We start from the raw sequence: 23,205 nt of genomic DNA, 5'->3' as shown, positions 1-23,205 counted from the left end.
GCCCCGGCCTCGGCCCCTCCGCCGATCGGGATGCTGAAGGCACCCGGGTTCCAAGTAGAGCGCGTGCGGGACGCCGGCTTGGGGGGTGGGGGGCACACGTGGAAGAGCGGGCCCCAGCAGGAGGAGGAAGTCCGGGCTTCAGCAAGGAGGCGGCGGGACCCGGGGTTCCTGGGCTGCTGTCCCGGCTCTGGGTGGGTGGGTGAAAGAGTGGGAGGGAGGACGGGAAAGGAGGGGGGGAGCGCACAGGCGATCTGGGCGCGGAGAGCCCCCGGGTGTGGGCGCTGCCTTGAACTCCTTACCCCAGCTGCCTGGCTGCCCCCAGCTTCTCAAAGCTCAAATAAGAGGGGCCGGCAGCGGGGAAGGAGGAGGAGCCGGGAGGCTCGGCCGCTCCATTCACACAGCGGCTCTGGTCTAACGGGACAGCGCAGACTCTTCTGGGGCGCCCTCACAGCGGGGGCGGGGGGCGGGCCTGGAGGAACGTCCCTCTCGTCCAAGACACCCTCCTCTCCTGCCCGCCACGCGCTCTCCACTGGCCCGGATGGCGCAGCCCTCCCTCCCCCCTCCCCACCTCTCCTTCTGGGCCTTCGGGAGTGTGGGCGCCCAGCGGCACCAGCAAGTCCCTGCAGGTAAACGGGGTGTCCTCCCCCCCAGCCCCGGGACGCGGTAGAACAGACGGGGTTGTTAGACTGAGAGAGGGCGGGCTGGAGGGAGGGGCGGGTGGGCTCCAAGGGGGCGGGCACTTCAGCACAGCGAGGAGAACTCTGGAGGTTCAAAAGCCGCTGCTACCCCTGGTGTGATCACCGTACCCCCTGCGTCCTACAGTTCAACAAGCTTAGCTTTTGGTTGTTGGCGAGAAATCGGTTCCTGGAAGTTTGGGTGTCCAGGAGGGATGGCGTCAGTGATGACAAGAGGAAAGCCCCCCACCCCCACCCCCGGTCGTTTGGTGGAGATTTGGTCCCAGTGGAAAGTGGTCGGTGCTTACCTAAAATTGGTGTTGGAAGCAACACTTTAATTTTCCTTTCCATCTATTTCTATTCTATGATTAAACGGCAAGTGTGAGGGGGAAAGAAAGCCGTTGACGAGCAAACGCCTTGAGCCTGCTAGTTTAATCCCACTGTGGAGTTCGGGCGCCCCGTTGGGAAGGGTTTGGACACGGGTGGGACACGGTGTGGCTCCAGACGCCACTTGGCCACACACGGCTTTCGTTCCTGAGCCCTGATTTGATTCTGGATGCGCAGCGATCAACCCGGGAGGCGCACAGCGGTTAGGCTAACGGAGCCGTGGGCCTGGGAGGGCTCGGCTGGCCCACAGCCAGACGCGTGTTCACACCTTTGGCAGCGTGGAGCGCAAGGCAAAATGAACTCCTCCCTCCAGTTATTAGCTCTTTGGGAGCCCTGTGCCTTCGAACAGGTGTTTGGAGGTTGCTTTGGTCTATGGGTTGGTTCTTCTAATGTAGTCGGATCTTTTGGAGACACAGTCTGTAGGCGAAGGAGAAACGCTAGGAGTCTGGCGTGAAGTGCGTTTCTGGGCGCGTGGAAACGCCCAGGAGCGCCGGGAGGCAGCGGCGATGGCGGAGCCTGGGACTGCCAGGCGCGCCGGGCAGGAAGAGGCCGATTCCAGCCAGGACAACTGCACCAGGCTGTCTGGGCAACTTTTCTAGTCAAACCTAACGACGCAAAGCAACAATGGAGGCAACTGCTGTTTTACAAATAAAAAGAGCATCCCCGAGACCTTGCATTTGTTATACTTTGGTTTCATTGCACGGAGTAAACACAGTCGCCCTGAACTCTAGTTGCAGAAACGAAGTGCCGTGCCACGACCAACAATTGCCTCCTCTTCTTGGGGTTGCGCGCCCTGTAGGTGAAGACTGTGGGGTTAAAGGTTGAGAACCACACTTGTCTGCTACCCCGCCAACCCGGTGGTAGAAAACACAGCACTAACTTAGTGCTTGACTTTGCTGCGTCTTCACTTAGGACGTTGTTGTTTTTTCTTTAGAAAGGAGAGAGAGAGAGAGAGAGAGAGAGAGAGAGAGAGAGAGAGAGAGAGAGAGAGAGAGAGAGAGAGAGAGAGCGATCGCTGGGCTCTCCAGACTCCCCGGTGTGCCCCATCCCTAAACCTCCAGGGCTTGGCAGAGAGAAGCACAGAATGGTCGTTTTGGTGGAGACTCCTCATTTAAGACTAAACTTATCAAAGCCAAATTGACCTCCCAGGAACCCCAGCCGCCCCTTCTTCCATCCTCCTTTCCACCTCTTATTTCTACTTGGAAGTCATTTTCTTCACTAGGACTCAAGCACCGGCAGAGGGAAGAGAGCTCTGTGGAAAGCCAGAGTTTCATTCCCAAATGAAAAGGCTCCGATGGTTTCTCTTTTAATCGTTTTGCAAGGTTGGGTTTTGTTGGGGAGGCGGGGTGTGAGGTTGGTTCTCTGTTGAGAAGCTAGTTTGACGTGTGCTTTTGGGATCTCGAATCTCAAGCAGAGCAAAAAACAAATCTCTAACTGCACGCTTTACAAGCTGGTTTTTTTGCCTGGAGGTAGCCTTCCCAGGTGGGTGGGAGGAGAGGGGCGCTGGCAATTTAGGACTCTTCCGGCCATTTGTTTGTTTGATGGGGAACCCAGGAAGTGGGATGTTCATTTCAAACCCAGGGTGCCCCCCAACTCGCCCCGACTTCACCCCACCCCAGGGTGGGAGGAGTTCCTGGAAACCCTCCGGGAGGAGAAAGGAATACTCAAAAGTTTCAAGCCGCTCACCAACCAGGCCCCACCCCACCCGGTCGGACAGAGGTACCCTTGTACCCCCTCATCTTCCCTTTTCCGCGCACCCCGAAAGTCAACTCTGGAAAATCTATAAGCTTCCAAGGTTCCCGGGCAACGCGTTCTTTCCAAGTCTCCCTGGGACTTGGACTCTGCGGGCCTGCGCAGAAGCACCTAGGAGATGGTCGCGCTTTCCGCCCATCCTGCAACTGCTTCAGCCCGCAAAGCCCTTTGAGGTCCCAGAAAGATGAATTCTGTGGATTCCCAGACCTCGCTACTCCCCCCATTTCCCGCCGGGGTCAGCCCGGAGACCCCTTAGCAGAGGAGCTAGGTTTTAATCGTCAACGAATCAAGTTGGAGATTAAACTCCTGGTTTTAGAAAGGCGAAGTGTAGGACGCAGTGGTTAAGAGCAAGGGATTGGTGGTTTGTAAATCGAATGTCAGCTTCCTCCGGTCCTCAACAGCTGTGTCGTACTAGACCATGTCTGCAGCCCTTCCGAGCCTGTTTCCATAGGTAGCACCCACATGCTGCGCTACCCCGTAGGTTACATAGAAGCGCAAGAGTTGAGTTATGCAGCGGACAAACGGTAGTTTTTGCCTATTACGGTTCAAGGACACCTGTAGCAAGGCTATGCTGAAGCCCAGATTTCTCAACGTCCAGTTCTCCCATGGGGTGTCTTTAATTCTTGTCCTTCTGCTCTTGTAGAACTAATGGAAAGGAAAGGACGGACGTGGAAGCCCACGTTCAACATTGGTCAAGTAAAAACATTCCAGCCGATCAGGTGCCTAATTACTGCAATCTTAAAAACATCTCATCTCGGGGGGGGGGGGGGGGGAGAAAGTGAAGACCTCCCCGCCTTTCACCCCAGTGCTGTCAACTGCGTCTGGCAGAGCTTGGAGCTCAGCGGCTCCAACCGCGACTCCAGGGACCAGCGCGCACTCCCCGGCCGTGCGCGCCGGCCGTCACCCCGCGGCCGCGGACAACTGAATAAACATACCGAAGGGCAAGGAAGGACTGGGGCCACCAGCCCGCCGGCCGGGCTGCAGATCCCTAGCGTCTCCCCCCGGCCACCTCCTCCACCCCCTGGAAGGAACGGGCACCTCTCCCACCGGCTCGTGCCGAGGATCCCCAAGGGCAGGACAAACACCCCAACCGCTTCTCCCTCCCCTTTCAGCCAACTCCAACTCAACCATCTGCCTGTCTGCGCCGCTGGTTCCCATCCCGCATCGACGGCAAAAAGTTTAATTTCTAAAATTAATAATAATACATTAAACACGGGAGAGTCTTTTGTGATATACAGCCCGCTCCTAGGCACCCTCTGTTCACTGGAAAGTTATCTCGATCTATTTTGATCAGCTATTTGATCTATTTTGATTCACGGCTCAAACTCTCCTTTCTGATCTGATTTTGGGGCCCAGACCTATTGACGGCAGCTTGTTACGTGGTGCATTTTCCCTCTCCCCACTCCCCCACCCCCTCCCCAGCCACAGCCGGCGGTGCCTGGAGCCGCCGGGGTTACCCAACCCGGTCGGATCTGATGCGTCCGCGAGATGGTCCCCGAGTCCCCAATGAAAGGATTCCGCAGCGAGACCTCTATTATTATACCGTAAATCTTTTTAAATTCTGGAACTAATTATATAGAGGATATGTCTCAATTTGTTCTGCATTAATGCCACAGTGGGGATAGAGGCCAGGCCGTGGCCAGAGCAGATACGTAGGCCCATGAAATTGATGAACTGAGAGTTGCTTCCAGTCCTGGGCGCACCATCTGGAATTCCAGTCTGAGGTTACAATTAGAACTCCTGACCCCAGATTCAACTTTGCAAACAACCCGGGGGGGGGGGGGGAGTGGAGAATGGGGGGCAAAACACACACACACACACACACACACACACACAAGAAGAAACAACTTCTTTGCACCTGTAAAAAGAAAGAAGAAAAGAAAGGAGGAAGGGGGAAATCCCGATTTTAACATCTTTCCGTCTTAGAAATTTCTTTCCAAGTATTTCGTTTGTGTTTTTTAACCTATAAAAGATAATGGAATGTATTTTATAGGCTGGATTTTATCTTGTCTCCTTTCACTCTTCTGACTGCACTCGGTTTTGTAATTGTCATTTTCCCCTCAGCGTTGGGTTTGATTATATAGGACCAAAATAATCCTCAGTAAATTAGTTTGATAAGTATTGCCACTCTCATGATGTCCCTTTTGAAAAATAGCCTAATTATAGAAATCTACCTGGATCCAAGAACTCCTGTGTTTTTTTTTTTAATGCTACTTAAGCTTAACTGTAGTAATCAGAGATTTTATTTGTGCTGTAATTTTATTTGTATTCTAAATCCTTGGGGCAAATGTAACACACTTCTTTATTTTCCTCTCACTTTGACCTCCTGAAGAACTGAAGGACTAGGCAGTACTGGGAATTTGTTAAATTTATTAGCATACATGCTTAGACAAAACGGGATATAAATCATACAGATGTATTAAGCCATAAAGTATCCCAATGAAGTCAACCCCTTGCCAAGGACCTGGTGTGTAAATGTTCATATAAAACAAGGTATCAGTATTCTCTTTCAAACTGAATATGTGTTTTAGGAATACTCAGATGTTGAGTTAGAAATACCACAGGGAGAAGCAAGGCAAGGGATGGATGGGAGAGATTCTTTTGAACAGGCTCTTAATATTGTGGTGGCTCCTACATAGGCTAAGAAGACAAAATCTCAACAGTTTGCACTTGAAATGTTCTGTAGATGACTTAGGGCAGGTTGTTTGTTTGTTTTGTTGATTTTAAGAGATACATACAAGCTGTGTAATGGTAGGTAGCAAAAGAATAAGAAGGAAAAAAAACGAATAGAGGGCAAAAGGCAATGCTTTCTATAGATGAATTTCTCCCTCTAAAGTCAATTCAGCTTTGCAAAAAAAAAATCTAGTTAAGAAAGACACTGTATCTTCATAGAGATAACAGATTAGCCATTAGTGAAGAGCCACCTGGGCCTCTGTCTGCAAACCCGGATGTGCAGCTGGTGGACAGGAGAAGGATGTGTATTCACTGGAGAGGAGGAGCAGGCTGGGGGAGGGAGGAAGAGGAATTGATGGAATTCCAGCCTGAAGTTTACCAAGACAAAAATCAGACAAAATGTTGAAGGAGCTCATAATCATGTCTCTCTGTAAATCTCTGCAAATCAGGAGGCAGTCTTTGCCTTTTAGAAATGATGGTTCCCAGGGTGTTTTTAAGTCTAGTGTCACCGGATGAAGGGAATGGTCTCTCCTCTCCTCTCATTTTCAACCAGAGTTTCCTCATCCTTACTTTGCCACTCTCATTCATTGACCACATATCAGGCTTTATTGATACATCCGATGTGCAGTGTTGTAGCAGTGACTGGAAATAGGGCAGTGACACCACAACTCACCCTGCTTTCAGGGAACTTTCATTCCAGTGGCAATGACGAACCAAGTCACAAGCAAACTCATCAGATCTGTTCAGGAGTCATCATTGCTGTAAAGGAATGAAAGGATCTGAAGGACCAGAGAATGACTAAAGGGCAGACAAATATGGGGAGCAACAGAGAGCCCTCACTTCTTTCTGTGCCCACACTGTCCTGTCCCATCCTTTGGCCCAGATGCAGAACAAGTTTGAAGGATTTGGAATGCTTCAATTGGCCAAATCTTTACCTACAAGATGGGACTTCAGAGAGTCAGTAAGACAGCTATGAAATAAAGCTAAATTACAATAACCATTACCAGCTGAGTGACTTTGAAAGTTATTTAATTCCAAAGACAAACTCAAAATTTCTCTTCTTCAAGGTAAAAAGAACAACACAGTATTGAAGTTATGAGAACTAGGTGTGTAAGGTCAAACATGAACATTTCTTATTAGCCCATAGGAAGCAATCAGTGGTGACAATAACCTAAACAGATATAGGTTCTATGCTTTGCTTCTAATTAATTGACAAGTATCAGTATTCATGTGAGTTGAGAGAAGACAGGAATCTTGGTGCTTGTTAGACGAGGGAGTGAAACCTTTACTAAAAGGCCTGACCTTAAACAAGAGGGTTGCTATCTCAGTGGAATCATTTTGCCCAACACTCTAAACATGGGAAATAGATGGCTCTTTCTTCAAAACCAAGCTTAACTTCTTTCAGGCTACGTGGTAACACAAACTTGAAAAGGTCCGAATTGCACCAGTCACTACAGCCACATTTCAGGTGTGGAAGATGGTTCAGAATTTTTAAAAAATTCTGGTTCAAATCCTGGCTCTGCCAGTGATCATGACCTTGGGAAAAATCACATACATCCCTTAAGTTGCTATAATTTGTAACTGAGGGTGATAAAAAGTGAATTGGCTGAGCATGTTGGCTCATGCCTGTAACCCTAACTACTTGGGAGAGGGAGATGGGGAGGATGACAGAACTAAGCAAAGAGTTCTGAGATCCCATCTCACCCAATAAAAAGCTGGGTGTGGTAGCAACACTCTTGTCATCCCAGCTGTGCAAGAAGTGTAAATAGGAGGCTCTAGTGTCAGACTGCTGGTCATAAACATGAGATCCTATCTTTAAAAATAACAAAAACAGAAAGGAATGGAGACATGGCTCAAGTGGTTGAGCACCTGCCTACCAAACATAAGACCCTGAGTTCAAACCCCAGCACGGCAGGAAAAAAGTGGCTTAAAAAACTGTAGAATGCTAGACAGTGCCCAGAATCAGCACTGCTTCATGTGAACAGTGGAGAGGAAGATGTCTATTGAGAATTCTGGCACACTACTAGATGCCTGGCATGTTGTAGTCAAGCTTTCAATTTGTCTAATCAGATAATATTAATGAACTTTAGAAAAACAAGTCAGCAAGCTACAGCTTGGATCAGCATGATTCTGATTATGCATAGAAATGAATTTCCACTTTAGATAGATAGATAGATAGATAGATAGATAGATAGATAGATAGATAGATAGATAGATAGATAGATAGATAGATGTTGCTGTTCTGTTTTATTCTAGTACTGAGGATTGAACTCAAAGCCTGGAGGATGCCCCACGGGGTTTGGGGATCAAGGCTAGTGTTCTACTGCTTGAGCCACAGCTCTACTTCTGGCTTTTTGCTGAGTAATTGAAGATAAAAGTTTCATGGACTTTCCTGACATGTGGCTTTGAATTGAGATCCCTCAGGTCTCAGCCTCCTGAGTAGCTAGGGTTACAGGCATGAGCCACCACAGCCTGACTTCTCAACTTCGTTTTAACTTACCTGTGTCAAGGTGAAATCTCATTCTTTCTTATATGGAAAACTTTATAGTCAATGCATTAACTTTTAGATTTTTGACTATGAGCTCTTTAAGTTAACATTTAGAATCTCACTCTTAGTAAGAACTTTTGTGGAATACCCATCAGATATTAGGGACTCTGCTGAGTCGATGGTTTTCAAAATGAGCAGGAAATTGTTTTTAGCCAAAAGAGAGAAAAAAGTAGTTTGACCTTCCCCCAGAAGTTACCACATAACATTTATTAATAGTTCTATAAACAAGCTGAACATAGTATCAGCTTGCTGTTCAAGATATTACAGAAGTTTATGAGAAGTTGCTCAGGGAAAACAAGATAGTCATTAGAAATCTGATACTACTCAATAGTGCATTTATTCAAGTCTCCATAAATCACAAAGCAGTGAAACTTCATTGTGATCACTCTTCCAGATCTAAAGGACACTGCCCCCCCCCCCCCCCCCCCCGTAGAAATTAAATCCATTTCACAAAGCCCGGGATTTTTTCCTCTACCAATATAGAGGCTAATTACAAAATTTCCCAAGAGATAATAAATATTAGACTCTAATCAACACATATGACACAAGATAAATAAGCTTAAAACTTAATCATGATTTCCTATTTATCTTTAATTATCCCCCACCTGGTAATTGGATAAATAAATATTTTCTGTTTTACTTATTTATACCTAGAGTACCACACTTTAATTTTTCCCATGTCAGTCTCAGTTTAAGCTGCTCTTCCAACTTAATTATGAGCTGCTCTTTACTCCCAGAGTGTCTTGGTTTAATGATAAATGATAAGTACTCCATTTGCCTAAATTTTTATTTCATGGAAAAGGCAGATTTAATAAAGCCATGAGAGCATGAGCAAAAGACAAAGGGTTAAGTGAGATGAAAAGATTGTATTAATATTAGAAACAAAAGGATAAAAATAGTTACTAAAAATAGGACTTGGTTCTGAGCTTACTGACAGCCAAATCAAAAAGGCGAAATAACACTGGGTACATATCCCTCATTTTGTAATGAAGCAAGACATCCAGTTTTCAAAAGCAGCATTTTTTTTTCCTGGCACTAAACTCTAGGCCCATGAAACAATTGTTAGTATCTTCAACACTAACAAGAAAAATTTCAGAAGATATTGAGACATTCTCTAATTGATGGTTTCTCATTTCAATCCAATGGCCATATTAATATTATGACCCCACAGTATTAAAACTGTGTTCTGGAAGCTGTTCCTAAGACAACAGGCATGGTAACATATTCCCGTTTAATGGACCAGAGTTAATCTGATCTGATTCAAATAAAATCAATTTAAGTTTTAGAAATTCTCTTCTGGTAATTTTTAAAGTATTTTTCCATTCTTCTATTCATGAATTATTAAGCAACTTTGGACATGAACCCAAGCAAGGCTAAGGAGTTGATCCTTGATCTCTAGAATCTGAGTAGAATCAGAGGAGCTCAGAGCAGGAGTTTTCATTGAGAAGACATCTGGCATTGTCTAGAGACTTTTATGGACAGAGGGCTGCTGGCATCAGGTTGGCAGAGGCTTGAGGAAGATTCCATGTGCAATGCTACAATGAAGAGCTAGCCAGCCTAACATGTTGGAGTGGCTGAGAAAGTTGCCCTAGGGTATTCTCAGAAGAAGGTACTCTAAGTACCTACTACTGGGGTAAGTAGGAAAAAAAATTAGAAGAAAGGACCTTAGACTGAGTCTCCCAATCCATCAGAATACAGCCAGAAGATGGCTCTTCTTAAACTGGAGGAATTTTGGAAAAAAAAAAAAGAGTTAGAGTGTCTTGGAGGAGGAGGCAAGGCATGTGGTTGGGATGCAGCCTTCAGAGGGAATTGCAGATGAACTAGAAAAGAAGAGACTCCATGGAGAACAAAAGGGAGAAAGCCAGGAGAGTATGTGTAAATTTAGAGCAGAGTTTCTGTCCTGATGCTATGCTCCAAGACCTCTGAATATTGCTAGTATGTTTTAAAACCACACAAATCAAAAGACAGCATAAACTTTTATGTCCGCGAAGATCGTCTTTTGAATTCTAGCTGGGTGTATATATATGAATAAGTTCATATTTTGCTTCCTCTCCCACACATCATTCTTTTTTTACCACTTACATAAGGGGGAGTCATTGGAACGCAAGTTTGTATCACACTGGAGTTAAAAATGGGTGCCACCTTAAAAATATAACCTCTCAAGACTCAGAAAATTCTGGACCACTGCTGTAATTAGATGACACCATAGGAATCTCCATTAAGAAATATTATTCTGACCTAGTTCTCTATGTCACGCTGCAGATTGTCCTTCTCTTGAGTCATGGAACGCTTTGTGAGAAAAGACTACAAAGCTGAGTCTCTCGACACTAGCCATCTCACCCTTCAAAAGTTCAGCCAGGAGTGGGACACAACCCTCGTCACCGTGTTGACATGTTTATTTCTGGCATAGGAAAATATTGCTGTTGCCCAATTCAGCTTCCCAGTCCATTCACGTGCCTGGAGACATATATTTTATGTCTTCCTTTGATGATTTACAAATAAATTAGCACAATCCACTAAGGTCTGCCAACATATATGCATTACCAGAGAAATCAGAGATGTGGAAAAATGATGGTAATTTATTGTATCCCAATACTTTATCCTCAAGAATCAAATAAATATCACGGACTAGTTTCCATACCTGACATATTTATTGCCGCATTCCTGCTGAGAACTTCCCATTGTCGTGTGTTCTCACACATTGTTTTCACAAATTGTATTTTGAAAGAATTAAAGAGAAATTCGGGCCAGAGAAGCAAGATGTTATCTTTTGGAAAGGATGAGCCCACTGTAATGGAAGAGGCTAACCCATTCAGAATTTGGGAAAGGCAGAGTCCTCCAGTGGGTGTGATAAATCCACAGGATCTGAACCCAGGGTTTTGCACTGGGACCCTGAAGTCAGCATGAGCAATTCAGCATGTTCCAAATATCATAGTGTATCATTATTATGATTGGACAAGCATGAACCTCTGTTAGGTCAAGTTTGCCCTGTTTCCTTAAAGGCAGTTGGAGTCACTGAACCCTGTTCAAATTCCTTCTATCACAAACAGATCCAAGGTGCATATACAATGCCAGACCTATTCCTTGATCACTTCTGTGTTTGGAAATTAGATTTGAAGGAAGGAAAAACTCACCTGTTCATCTCAGTTTAAGTCCCCATGAGAGTTCCATAGAAAGCTGAAGTTCTCTTCTCAGTTCCACAAGTGTACTGTATTCAAAAGATGAGACATCTGGAATCAGCTGACCTTTTTTGTTTTGTTAAGTACTGTCCATGTCTTAAGTGGTCATGCAGAATATAAGTCTCACACAGTCACAAGCTCTTCATCACCCCCTTTGCCTAATTCACTGATACCTTCTCAACTATCACTCAGTTGGCACCAAATACACAAGACAGTTTTTACTCAGTTGAATCCTAGTTTACTAATCCTTTTCAGGGTGAGTCCTGGCAAAGGACTCTTGTGAAGACCCTGTGAGTCCTCCTTTTTCAGATAAACTGTATGAGTTGCCCGAGATCATATGCATTGATAGTGGTAGAGAATTTCTGAAGTCCAGGTCTGGGTGAAATGAGAGCCATCTTTTACTTTTTGGTGGTGGTACTAGGGTTCGAACTCAGGGCCACAGGCTTTCCAGGCACATGTTCTACCACTTGAGCCATGACAAGCAGAGAGCTGTCTTTTGAAAATGCTAACAGTATTCATCAACTTGAAGTACCTCGTATAGAGCCAGCCATCTGATCAGGGACACACAGTCTCAGCTCTAAAATGCCTTGTAGTCTGCTACAACACTTGGTTCTAATCAAAGCAGAACATTAAAGTTCTGATTAAGAACTGTCCTTGGAACAACCCTCATTCAAACCAGACCCAAGAATAGAATTCTCTTTGGTTTTCCCTGTGTTATTCAGAGAGACAATAAACCACTTTCTTGACTGTTCTGTAGAAGGTCTTTGGTGGGTATGTAAATGATTAGCTAATCACAATATTGTTAAAATTAGGAGAGTTTGGTTGTACCTTACCAGGACCCAGCCTATGAAGACGTGTGCCAGGCTGACAAGCTCTTTTGGCTTAGTTTAGCAACAAGGCTACCTGAAGGAGGAGCTCTTCTGGTTTGGAACTGAATTGGAATGACTTGGCCGATCAAACTTGAAAGCTCAAGTCTTTTATTTAGCAGTTTAGTCAAAGGAAGATAACCAGAAAGCCACAAAGAGGTTGTTAATCTGCTCCACCCTTTATTTTTGTTGCTTATTTGATGCTGATGAAATCCTGACATTGGGGGTAGCGGGTGGGGGTGAAGGGTTAACTGAGTATTACACAATGTACAAACATCACCGACATTTACCAAAGATCACATTCCAAGATGTAAAACGAAATACAAGAAAGAAAAGGAAAGAATTTCTCCCAATTGAATTCCCAGAGGATCTGAAAAGCATGTCCAATGTGTCTAGTAGGGCATTAAAAATAATTATCCCAGAAAGCTATCACTCCCTTGGTTGTTTTAATGTATTTTTGTCTACAAACAAGAGCAATTTTCTAAACCACTGCCTTGGCTTATTTTAAAAGGTCTTTAGAACAAAAATACTTGGATGAACCCAGGATTACTGGCAACAGCAACGCAGGGCTGTGAGTGAGAAAGATAAAAACCGATGATGCACGTTGTGATGTCAGGCTTAAAATATTGTATAATTAAAATAGGGTAAAATGCTGGAGCTTAGAAACAAAGAAATAATCCTATCAGGAAAATTAGCAAGTTTATTTAACAGGATGTTAAGTAAGAATTTTCAAAGCACAGTATAAAATTGCTCTTCTGCTGCCCAGATGGCTCCATGCAGTGACTTCTTCATGTAATTAGAATGCGCTCCCCTCCTCTTTCTGTCCTCCTCTCCTCCTCCTCCTTCTCTTTCTTATCCTTACAACAACAATAATCAGTATTATAAGTTATCACATACTGAGTGCTAGTCTTTCTCATCCATTTTCTCCACTTCTCATCATTTAAGTAAGCAGTTATTAGCACCATGTGCTAGGTGAGGAAGTTGAGGCTCCAAGGATTGGAACAACAGCCATTGGGTTGGATGGTGGAGCTTTAGTAGTCTGGAAGGAATGAAGTGCACTTAAGTAATGGTTGAGGATCCATTTCTGACACAAGCTCTAGTTGTAGTTTATCTGGCGATGATTCACAAGTCAAAGTGAAATTCAGTTGCTTCCCACTGACTGTTCCCACCATTCAATGTCAACTAAACTCTGCCCACCCATTTCCTGTTTGTAGCAAATTCTTACCTGTACTTTGTCCTTGAAATTATTATTTTTTTGTTAATTACAGAAAGCAACAGTGTGGATACATTGTGGAGGAGTTACCAAACGAATTTGCTACTAAAAGGAATCCCAAGGTGATGTTTTCCCTCTCTGAATCATTATTCTCTCTCCAAACTTGAGTTTTTCAATGCCAGGACTCAATAGAGAGGGAGAACAACAACAAATCCTCAAAGAAACAATTGCCCAATAAATAAGTGGGCTAAAGACTTAAAGAGAAACTTCTCTGAAGAGGAAACAAGGATGGCCAATAGACACATGAAGAAATGCTCAACCTCCCTAGCCATAAAAGAAATGCAAATCAAAACAACATTGAGATACCACCTCACCCCAGTTAGAATGGCTATAATCAAGAACTCTAACAACAACAGATGCTGGAGGGGATGTGGACAGAAGGGAACCTTACTGCATTGTTGGTGGGAGTGTAAACTTGTTCAACCACTTTGGAAAGTAGTATGGAGGTTCCTCAAAAGACTCCACATAGAGCTCCCCTATGACCCAGCAATCCCACTTTTGGGCATTTACCCAAATGATCACAAACAAGACCATACTAAAGGTACCAGACAACTATGTTTATTGCAGCATTATTTACCATAACTAAGATATGGAACCAACCCAGATGCCCCTCAGTAGATGAATGGATCAAGAAAATGTGGTATATATACACAATGGAATTCTTTTTTTTTTTTTTTGGTCGGTCGTGGGGCCTGAACTCTGGGCCTGGGCGCTGTCCCTCAGCTCTTCAGCTCAAGGCGAGCGCTCTACCACTTGAGCTACAGTGCCACTTCCGGTTTTCTGGCAGTTTATTGGAGATAGGAGTCTCACGGTCTCTCCTGCCCGGGCTGGCTTTGAACTGCGATCCTCAGATCTCAGCCTCCTGAGTAGCTAGGATTACAGGCGTGAGCCACCAGCGCCCGGCTTACACAATGGAATTCTATGCCTCCATCAGAAAGAATGACATTGCCCCATTTGTTAGGAAATGGAAAGACTTGGAAAAAATTATATTAAGTGAAGTAAGCCAGGCCCAAAGAAATATAGGTCCCACGGTTTCCCTTATTTGCAATAAGTAGTATATGTCTGAGACAAACAGAAACTGTCAGACAAGTTGATGTTAGGTGAAATGAACCCCAAGATAAGGATTCAAATTTTTTTTTCTTTCTTGCGATTGTTTCCAACATATTTATAAGATGATTTCTTTGTTGCTTTGTATGTCCCTCCCCCACGGTATAACTTCTGTTTTTACTGTAATTGATGTTGGTGTAATTTGTGGAGGGGAAGGGAAAAAACAAATTGTTTAAATAGGGATACAGGTGAACCCATTGCAACAATGAGATATACAAGACGTTAGTTATGTCGAGAAACGAACTTTACAATTTTGGCAGGGGGGTGTGGGGAAGGAGGGGAGATGGGAAGGGGAAACAAAGGAGGAGGCAACAATGCTTGATAAGAAATGTACTCACTATCTTGCCCCTGTAATTCTAATCCCTCTGTACAGTATTTTCACAATAAAAAAAATAGTGAGGGGGTAAAAATGTTGAACACACCCATATTGTATCTATAAATAAAGCAGGAGGCCTTTGAGCCAAAATAACTGCTCTGGTTTTAACAAGGTGCTTTCAAGAGATCTCAGAGCTACGTCAGTTTTGATGGTCACAGGAAGAAGGAAATACTCCTTCATAAACCCAGAGGCTCCTGAGTATGTGCAGCTATGCCCATGTAAGCCCACATGCTTCTGAATTATAGGAGCTATGGGGTGTGTGTGTGTGTGTGTGTGTGTGTGTGTGTGTGTGTGTGTGTTGTGGGCATCATCATCTTTTCCTTACATGCCTTTAATGTGATTCTTGTTCCTTCTCTTCCCTTTCACAGTGAACTCTCATTCACATTGCTGGTAGTTCCCATTTTTGTTCCCCAGCACCTTCACACAAATAATTCTGAAATTCTATTAACAAAATATTCTTTTCTTTTCTTTTCTTTTTTCTTTTTTTTTGGTCCGGTTGTGGGACCTGAACTCTGGGCCTGAGCACTGTGTCCCTCAGCTCTTCAGCTCAAGGCTAGTGCCCTACCACTTGAGCCACAGCACCACTTCCAGCTTTTTTCTTTTTGCTTATGTGGTGCTGAGGAATCGAACCCAGGGCCTCAGGCATGCAAGGCAAGTGCTCTACCACTGAGCCAACTTCCCAGCCCCAAAATATTCTTTTCTTAAAAAAGAAGCTGGCTCCATAGGCACCTGACACATACACTGAAATACAGAACTCCGACCAAAGTTCACTTTCTGGGACTTATCATGTTGTGGGTAGGGAAGAAGGGTTACACACTTCAGGCAAGGACTCAATGCTCCAAAGTGGACCCAGCTCTGGGCCCATGGAGCCATGGGTCCCCAGTCAGATCTTTGGGATCACAACTCCCCTAGGAAATGTGTCTGGGTTCCAGTTACTCCTTGATTTTTCCTGGAAAAGGGAAGGTCTGTGGGCAGGACTAAGAGCTAGCTATCAGAGGACACCCTGTCCAGCCTGCTAGGTTCAACCCAGAAAGCCTGAGCAGTGCTATTAACCCAAGCCACATGTGTGAGGCCTGGGTTCCCCTTTTGGAAACACGAATAGAACTTTAAGGCTTCATTTGGGCCACTTGGCCCTTTTGTAGAGCAGGAAGCTTTTGGCAAGCTAGCAATGGAACAGGAGGAGGAGGAAAAGGAGGAGGAGGAAGATGACTATATCTATAACCTGTTTATGACGTGATTGGCATGAAGATTACTGCTCAGGTCCCTGAATAGCACAGGTTCAAGTTAGCATTAAACTGTATATCTTTTCAATAACAACTTGGGGCCACAGACTTCAAAAGGCAGGCCCAGGAGATACTTCCCTGAGAACAAAGATATGTTTTGTTTTTAATGAGCTTATTGTTTTACAACAAGATAATAAGAGCTGGGAGAAGAGATTACCCTGTTGTAGGAACCCACCATCCAGTATGTTGTGGCCCTGAAACAGAACAATGGGTGACAGAAACTCTTTTGTGAGCTCTTTTGATGGAGCCAAAGTTGGTTGGCAGTACATGATTTCCACGGTCTACTGAGTGCCAAAGATGAGGATGGCTTGTTGCCATAAACTCAACTACACAGTCAGTCAGACCTAGTTTCACCAGCCTAAGGCTGCTCTGACTTTTGATAATTTTTTTAACAATAGAAATGAAACTGCCAGAGGGAGGAGAAGGAACAATGGTGTTTTGATAAATGGAATAAAGACAGAGTGTGACTGACAATTCAGGTCAGGAATAACAACAACAAAAATTAAGGCCCAGATTTATGTCCCTGTGCTGCCTGGCCAAGAAGCAAAGCCTCCAAGGGAGGTTCCCAGCGACATGGTGGATAGCTGGATGGTTGCCACTGAGACGCAGCAAATTTGTTGGATATTTTCTCCAAAATGACACTTTTTTCTAAAAGACTGCAAACACAATACACATGATGGCCAGAGAATCTCTGAGATTTAGGAAGGATGAACTAGAGCGAGATAGTGAGACTTCAGGCTAGTTGGAGATCAACTAGCATGATTCAGATGAGCTCTGGCCCATCAAACAAGTGAGGCTAAGAAGCCTCTAGCTGTCCTTTCTAGACTCAACAATCCTCTGAAACATGGCAATTAGGAAGCATTCATTCATGGCTTTAAAATATTGTTTATAAAAGTATAGCATAAAACAAGCTTGGAAGAGGCTTTATGTGAAAGTTCATGTGAGAAACGCAGCTCTTAGCACACATGCCATTCCCCACCTTGACCCCAAAAGGAATGTGTAAATTGTAACATATGGAATGTAAGCATCTCTGGAGTGTGGAGAAATTTCATAAATCTGCCTGGCAATGAGCATCACAAGCCTTGCATGAGAGCAGACCCCAGAAATAGAGAGATGGTGAATGTCATGTCTAAAGTTTACCTTTTAAGTTATTAATCAACCCAGAATCTGGCAATCAAAAAATTTCTACACAATGTTCCTTAATAATATTGATTATTTCCTGATAAGAAGGATCTTCTTTTATAGGATCTAGCCCAGAAATTGTTAACAGAATTATCTATCCATACATCCATTCAAAAACTCTCTACTGAGAGGCTGCAAGATGGCAGATAGTGTGCTATGGATTTCAGTGGAGAACAGGGCACTGTTGCTTTTGTGGGATTTACTAAATGGAAGAAAACAGGTATTAGAGAATAATAAAGAGTGCTGTGAAGGAGGAGATTAGCCTATACTAATATAGTGTAGCCACTTTTCCAAATCTTCTTGCATAGCTTATCTCATTTAATCCTGTACCAAATCCCCTGCAGGAGGCACTATCTCGAGCCTGGAGATGGAAGCCAGGAGGTCTTCGAGTCTTCCCCAAGACCACAAAGCTAACGGGTGGTGAGTTAACATGTAAAGTGTGAGTCCATGTCCCAAATTCTATTTTTTATGACCTGGATAGAGAAAAGATGCTGATTTAGATAAGAAGGCTCAAATACTTTCCAGGAGCTGAGGTTGGGGCTCAAATGGGTAGGACATCTGCCTAGCTAGTGGAAGGCACTGAGTTCAAACCCCAGCACTACCTCTAAAAAATACTTTTCAGGATACGATTTAGGGTTGAAACTCAAGAATAAGTAGGAATTTGTTGGGAAAAAGAAAGGTCAAGGGACAGTTCAGGATCGGGGAATCAAAAGACCCAGGAAAGTGGTTGGCCCTGGAGGTCCTGGGGACAGATGGATATTTCTGGAGGAGAGAGACCAAGTGGGGGGGAGGGGAAGATTGGAGAGGGAGTGAAGGGGCTGAGCACTTACAAGTCTTACTGAGACTATTTAACTAAATGCTGAGCCTCTGAGGATTGGGACCAAATAGCACAGTTCTGGGACATACTGCTACATCCAGGAGAGGTTTGCCCAAGGACACCTGCGCCTGATGCTGACTGAGTTGGTAACTCACTCTTCCTACCTGCCACCTTTGTAGGTAAGTGGGTCCTGGAAACTGTAACTTTAACAGATCGCTGTGCTCTGGTGCAGTGAAAAGACAGGGCTATCAGTGAAAGAGCCAAGGTTCCTTCTGCGCTCAGATCCGCTTCATATTAATTTCCCTTGTCATCATTAATTTGGGCATTGCCCAAACGGTGGGATCCTAATACAGTTTTAAAAAATGAGCAGGGCACTGGTGGCCCACACCTGTAATCCTGGCTACTCAGGAGGCTGAGATCTGAAGGTCACTGTTCAAAGCCAGCCAGGGCAAGAAAATCTGTGAGACTTTTATCTCTATTTAACCACCAGAAAACCAGAAATAGTGTTGTGGATCAAAGTGGTAGAGTGCTAGTCTTGAGCAAGAGAGCTCAGGAACAGCACCCAAGACCAGAGTTCATGGCCCACAGCAAAAAAAAAAAAAAAAAAAAGAAAGCAAAGAAAAGAAAAGAAAAGAAAAAAAAAAAGAAACATGATGCTTCCCCCAAATATCCATATTAAATATGGTAGTGTTTTCTTACACTCCCAGGACAGATACCCTGTACTTGTGTATTTATTTTGTCAGTTCTTCCATCCACTAATTAAAAGATTTCCATGTGCGTGGCACCACAAAGGTAATAAACTCAAAAGTAAATAATATGAAAGCCCTTGTGCTCCAGAGTGGAGTCTACTTCCAAGGTGGCTCTCATATCACATGATACCACCCATCCCCCATGGTAGACAAAATGGTGACTTCCCAGAGATGTTCTCAACCCAGTTTCTGGAACCTATGACTGAATATGATGGAAGTTGAAGGTCTTGAAATGAAAGCTTACCTAGGTGAGTACAGTGTAACCTCAAGAACCCTTACAACAGTGAGAGAGGATCTGAGTTGGAGAGAAAGCTTCCTAGGCAGAAATAGAGTGAGTGATGTAAATGCCACAAGGGGCCCCAAGCCAAGGAAAATGGGGAGTCAATAGAGCTGAGAAGGTCAGGTACAGATTCTCCACCAGATCCCCAAGAAAGAAGTGTAGAGTGCCAATGTCTTGATAACACCCAGCCAGGGCTTCCAGTCTCCATAACGGTAAAATGAAAATTGTTGTTGCTTTTAGGCCACTAAATTATTACATCAGTAATGGAAAACAAGGCCATTCCTCACTCAGACGATGACTGGACCCAGGACAGATTCCTATAATCTCTCACAATTTCCCACTGGGTCAAGAAACTCCTACAATCCTTCTTTACCAAATGCCTCCTATGAATCAGTGAAAAGCAATTCACTTGCAATCCATTAGGATCTATATAATTTATACCTGGCACCATGTAGATAGATTTGATATTTCTTTCATAGCTCTTTTTGATATGGGTCCCTAAAAGTAGTTCCTGAATTCTGTGCGTTCTTGGTCAAATCAGATACATCTCTTTTCTCTAAAATCTTCGTCTCTAAACTGAGTAGCAATGATGTCTATTTCCAGGATTACTGTAAAGATTAAATGAGCTCTAGATCAAAGCATTAGTGATAGTGCCTGGAGCAATGATGATGAGAATCGTCTTGGGGTTCAGTTCTGGCTTCAATATGGCAAACAAGGCAGGGGAGCAAAAGTGGGCACAATTTGACCAAATTGAATTGGGGGAGCAAATGGGATAAGGGTGATCATGGTTGAAATAGGAAGACACGAGTAGACCTGAGAGAAGTCTGAGGGGTGAACGTGCAAGCTTGTTAATGGATTGCACATGGAAATGAGGTTTGTCTGGGATGAGAGTAAAGAAGTATAATAATGCCAGGCACCAGAGGCTCAACATCAGTAATACTAGCTACTTGTAAGGCTAAGAATGGGAAAACTGAAGTTCAAGACCATTGCAGGCTGAGAAAGGATAGCTCCTTCTCATTCTATAGCTAGACACAATATCAGATACTGGTCACCCTAACCCCTGGAAGGCTGAGATTGGGAAGATTATAGTTTCAGACAAGTCACAGACAGAGTCTCACAGATTCTCAATAGAAGGAACTGGATACGCCTGTCATCCTAATTACAATGAGAAGCATGATTTGAGATCATATCTCAAAAATACCTAGCACAAAAAGGGCTGGATGCATGGCCCAGCAGTAGAGCTCTTGTCTAGCATGCATGAGGCCCTGAGTTCAAACTCTAGTACTACTGAAAGAAGGCTGATAATGACATGTAAATGCAATATGAAACAAATGTTTATCCTGCTCCTCTCGTTCCTTTCCTCCCATCTTTCCCCACTGTGATGTGTTTTTTCTTTCTTTTAGAGTAAAGACACAACCAAAAAATAAGAACAAGGACTCAAAGAAGGCTTCAAGTACGGAAACATGAACCATCTGACAACTTGTAGGAAAAACAAGAGATTCTTCTATCTGCATTTCAATTCGTCTGTGCCAGTATGTGAAGAAGGCATTGTAGGTGGGCAGAAGGAGGGAGGGAAAAATGAGAGAAAGAAAAAATAAAATGTAGATGTCTGAAATGATTTAAAAAAACAATTGTGTGGCATAAGAAAAAATGATTTTAATGCTTATAATGAAATCAAGTTAGAGCTGGGCTCCAAAGGCTCATGCGTGTAACCCTAGCTACTCAGGAAGCTGAAATCCAAGGATGGAGGTTCAAAACCAGTATGAACAGATAAATCTTAGAGACTCTTATTTCCAGTTAGCTAACAAAAAACCAGAAGTAGAGCTGTGGTTCAAGTGAAAGAAAAAGCTAAAGGATAGTACCCAGGCCCTGAGTTCAAGTCCTTAGCACAAAAGAGAGGGTGGGGGGAGACAGAGAAATTGGGTTGGAGCTGTGGTCAGTAGATGGAGATTAACAGGCCAGGTAGGGGGTGGGGTGTAGAGTGTTCTGAAGATGCAGGCAGAACAGGCGAACCCTGACTTTGCCCCAATGAACTCAGCCCTATATCTCCCCTTCTCCACTTGCCCTGCATGAGATGAGCTAGTACTTGTGTTTCTTGAGATAGGAAGGACCCCCCCAAAGACCCCTAATCGTAAGGAAGGAATCCTCAGGAACAATGTCATCCCAAGAAGCCCATCTAGTTTCTCTGGCTATACCAGCTTGGGGTGGCCACCTTACCCTGGAAGGACCTTCTGTCTCTGTCCTCCCAAAATACCTCCCTTAAAGGCAAAATGTTTGTGAGCTGGCCTACTCAGAATTGCTGAATAGTGCAGTATATCTGTGCATGCAACAAAATACCTTTTTTCCCCCTGACTTGGCTGTGCTCAGCAGAAGGGAGGCAGGAAGGTACACTTTGAAACTGTAGCCAGCAGATTGAATTCAATTTTAGATACAAATGTCAAGGAAAAGCTCCCTTGGCTCTGTGCTCCTTGCTTACTGAGGCGCAGTGTGATGCTCCATTGAAAGGCCTGCTGATCTGGCCAGCGTGGGGCTGATAATAATACAGGGAGGGGAGCGAGCAGCTGCCACTGCAGGACCAGTGACCTTCCCAAGGATGCAGAGGAAAAACTCTGCCAGAATCTGCTGTACTGCCTGGACAAAGCGAGAGAGCCATTTAAGACCCAGTATCACCACACATATGTTGTGTCACCCACTCCCTTAGCCTGGCCTTGGTTTTCCTAGCATTTAAAAGAACAAAAAGCTGGGCACTGTGACTCATACTTGTAATTCTAGCAACTCAGGAGGCTGAGATATGAGGATCCTGATTCAAAGCCAGACTGGGCAGGAAAATCTGTGAGACTCTTATTTCCAATTACTCACCAAAAAGCAGGGATTGGAACTACAGGCCAGAGTTGAGTGAAAAAGCTAATGGAACAGTGCCTAGGTTCTGAGTTCAAGCTCTAGTACCAGCCTTTAAAAGATAAAAATATGAAAGGATGGAAATAGATGATCTCTTAAGGCTTTTCTTTCTAGTATTTTTATGATCCTAGCATTTACAGCCTTTATAGAAGAACATAATTAATGTCTGCTAAAACGTGGCATAGCCTTGTGGTGGGTGATTTGATTGTAGCCTTTCTATCTTACAATAAGCATACCATTTGGCCCAGAATGTCAATTCTTTGCTGTAGTCTCTGGGAATCATTGACTACACAATGATGCAAACATGGATGCTTAGCACTGCAAACTATCAAAGGGAAATGATATACTCACTAGTAGGAACATGGTTAAAGAAAACTAGTACCTCGTAATCAGTGAGGGAAGGGTGGATTGGGACAGATGGGTGAGATAGGAAAGGGGCGACATTGTCCAAGATGCATTGTATTCATAAATTGCTTTGTTAAATAGCAACTCCTTTGTACAACTACTTAAAGATAATAAAGATTTAAAAATTAATAATGCAGATCCAATTAAAAAAAATAAGTGCAAAGCCCTGTAAAAAATGTATTCATCGTGGTTTTCTAGCTATTGAATTATAATTTATAAGCCAGCCTGGGGAAGGAAAAGTCCATGAGACTCTTATCTCCAATTAGCCACCAAAAAGCCAGAAGTAGAGCTGTGGCTCAAGTGCTAACCTTGAGTACAAAAGCCCACTGACAGTACCCAGGCCCTGAGTTCAAGCTCCAGGAGTGGTATACACACACACACACACACACACACACACACACACACACACACACAATTAGTAAACTAAAAAAAGAAGAAAGTAAGAAAAAGAATGCAGATCTGTATGAACTGAAAAGGAAAGAATAACAAAAAGGAAAAAAATCCTACAATGTGACTCTAGGTAAAGAAAATAGACGGTAGATTAAATCACACAGTAAGAGCATGATTTCCCTGAAAATGAACTTTAGGTATATATACTGTTATGTTATATATTATACTTGCTTTTCACACACTTGAAAACAGCAGTGGTATATATGGTAGTCACAGACCACATAGGGGTTTAAACTCAGGGCCTGGGCTCTGTCTCAGCTTTTTTGCTCAAGAGTATCATTCTACCACTTGAGCCACAGCTCCACT

General features: G+C 44.0%; 1 long non-coding RNA gene across 2 annotated transcripts; it reads left to right on the top strand.

Annotated features, from left to right (window-relative positions):
• The first annotated feature begins 517 nt into the window (after positions 1-517).
• On the top strand, positions 518-20,885 carry LOC122117834. 2 transcript variants are annotated; one of them, XR_006149241.1, is made up of 4 exons: positions 518-626; positions 13,348-13,414; positions 17,645-17,720; positions 20,550-20,885. It is a non-coding gene; the product is annotated as an uncharacterized LOC122117834 (long non-coding RNA). The 2 variants fall into 2 exon arrangements; XR_006149240.1 differs by lacking the exon at positions 13,348-13,414.
• Positions 20,886-23,205: the final 2,320 nt, after the last annotated feature.

This window comes from Dipodomys spectabilis, unplaced genomic scaffold, assembly GCF_019054845.1.
Source record: "Dipodomys spectabilis isolate Male_0828 unplaced genomic scaffold, ASM1905484v1 ptg000145l, whole genome shotgun sequence".
Taxonomy (NCBI): Eukaryota; Metazoa; Chordata; class Mammalia; order Rodentia; family Heteromyidae; genus Dipodomys; species Dipodomys spectabilis.
The sequence above is the reverse complement of the archived record's forward strand: the minus strand, read 5'-3'. Positions and strand labels throughout refer to the sequence as shown.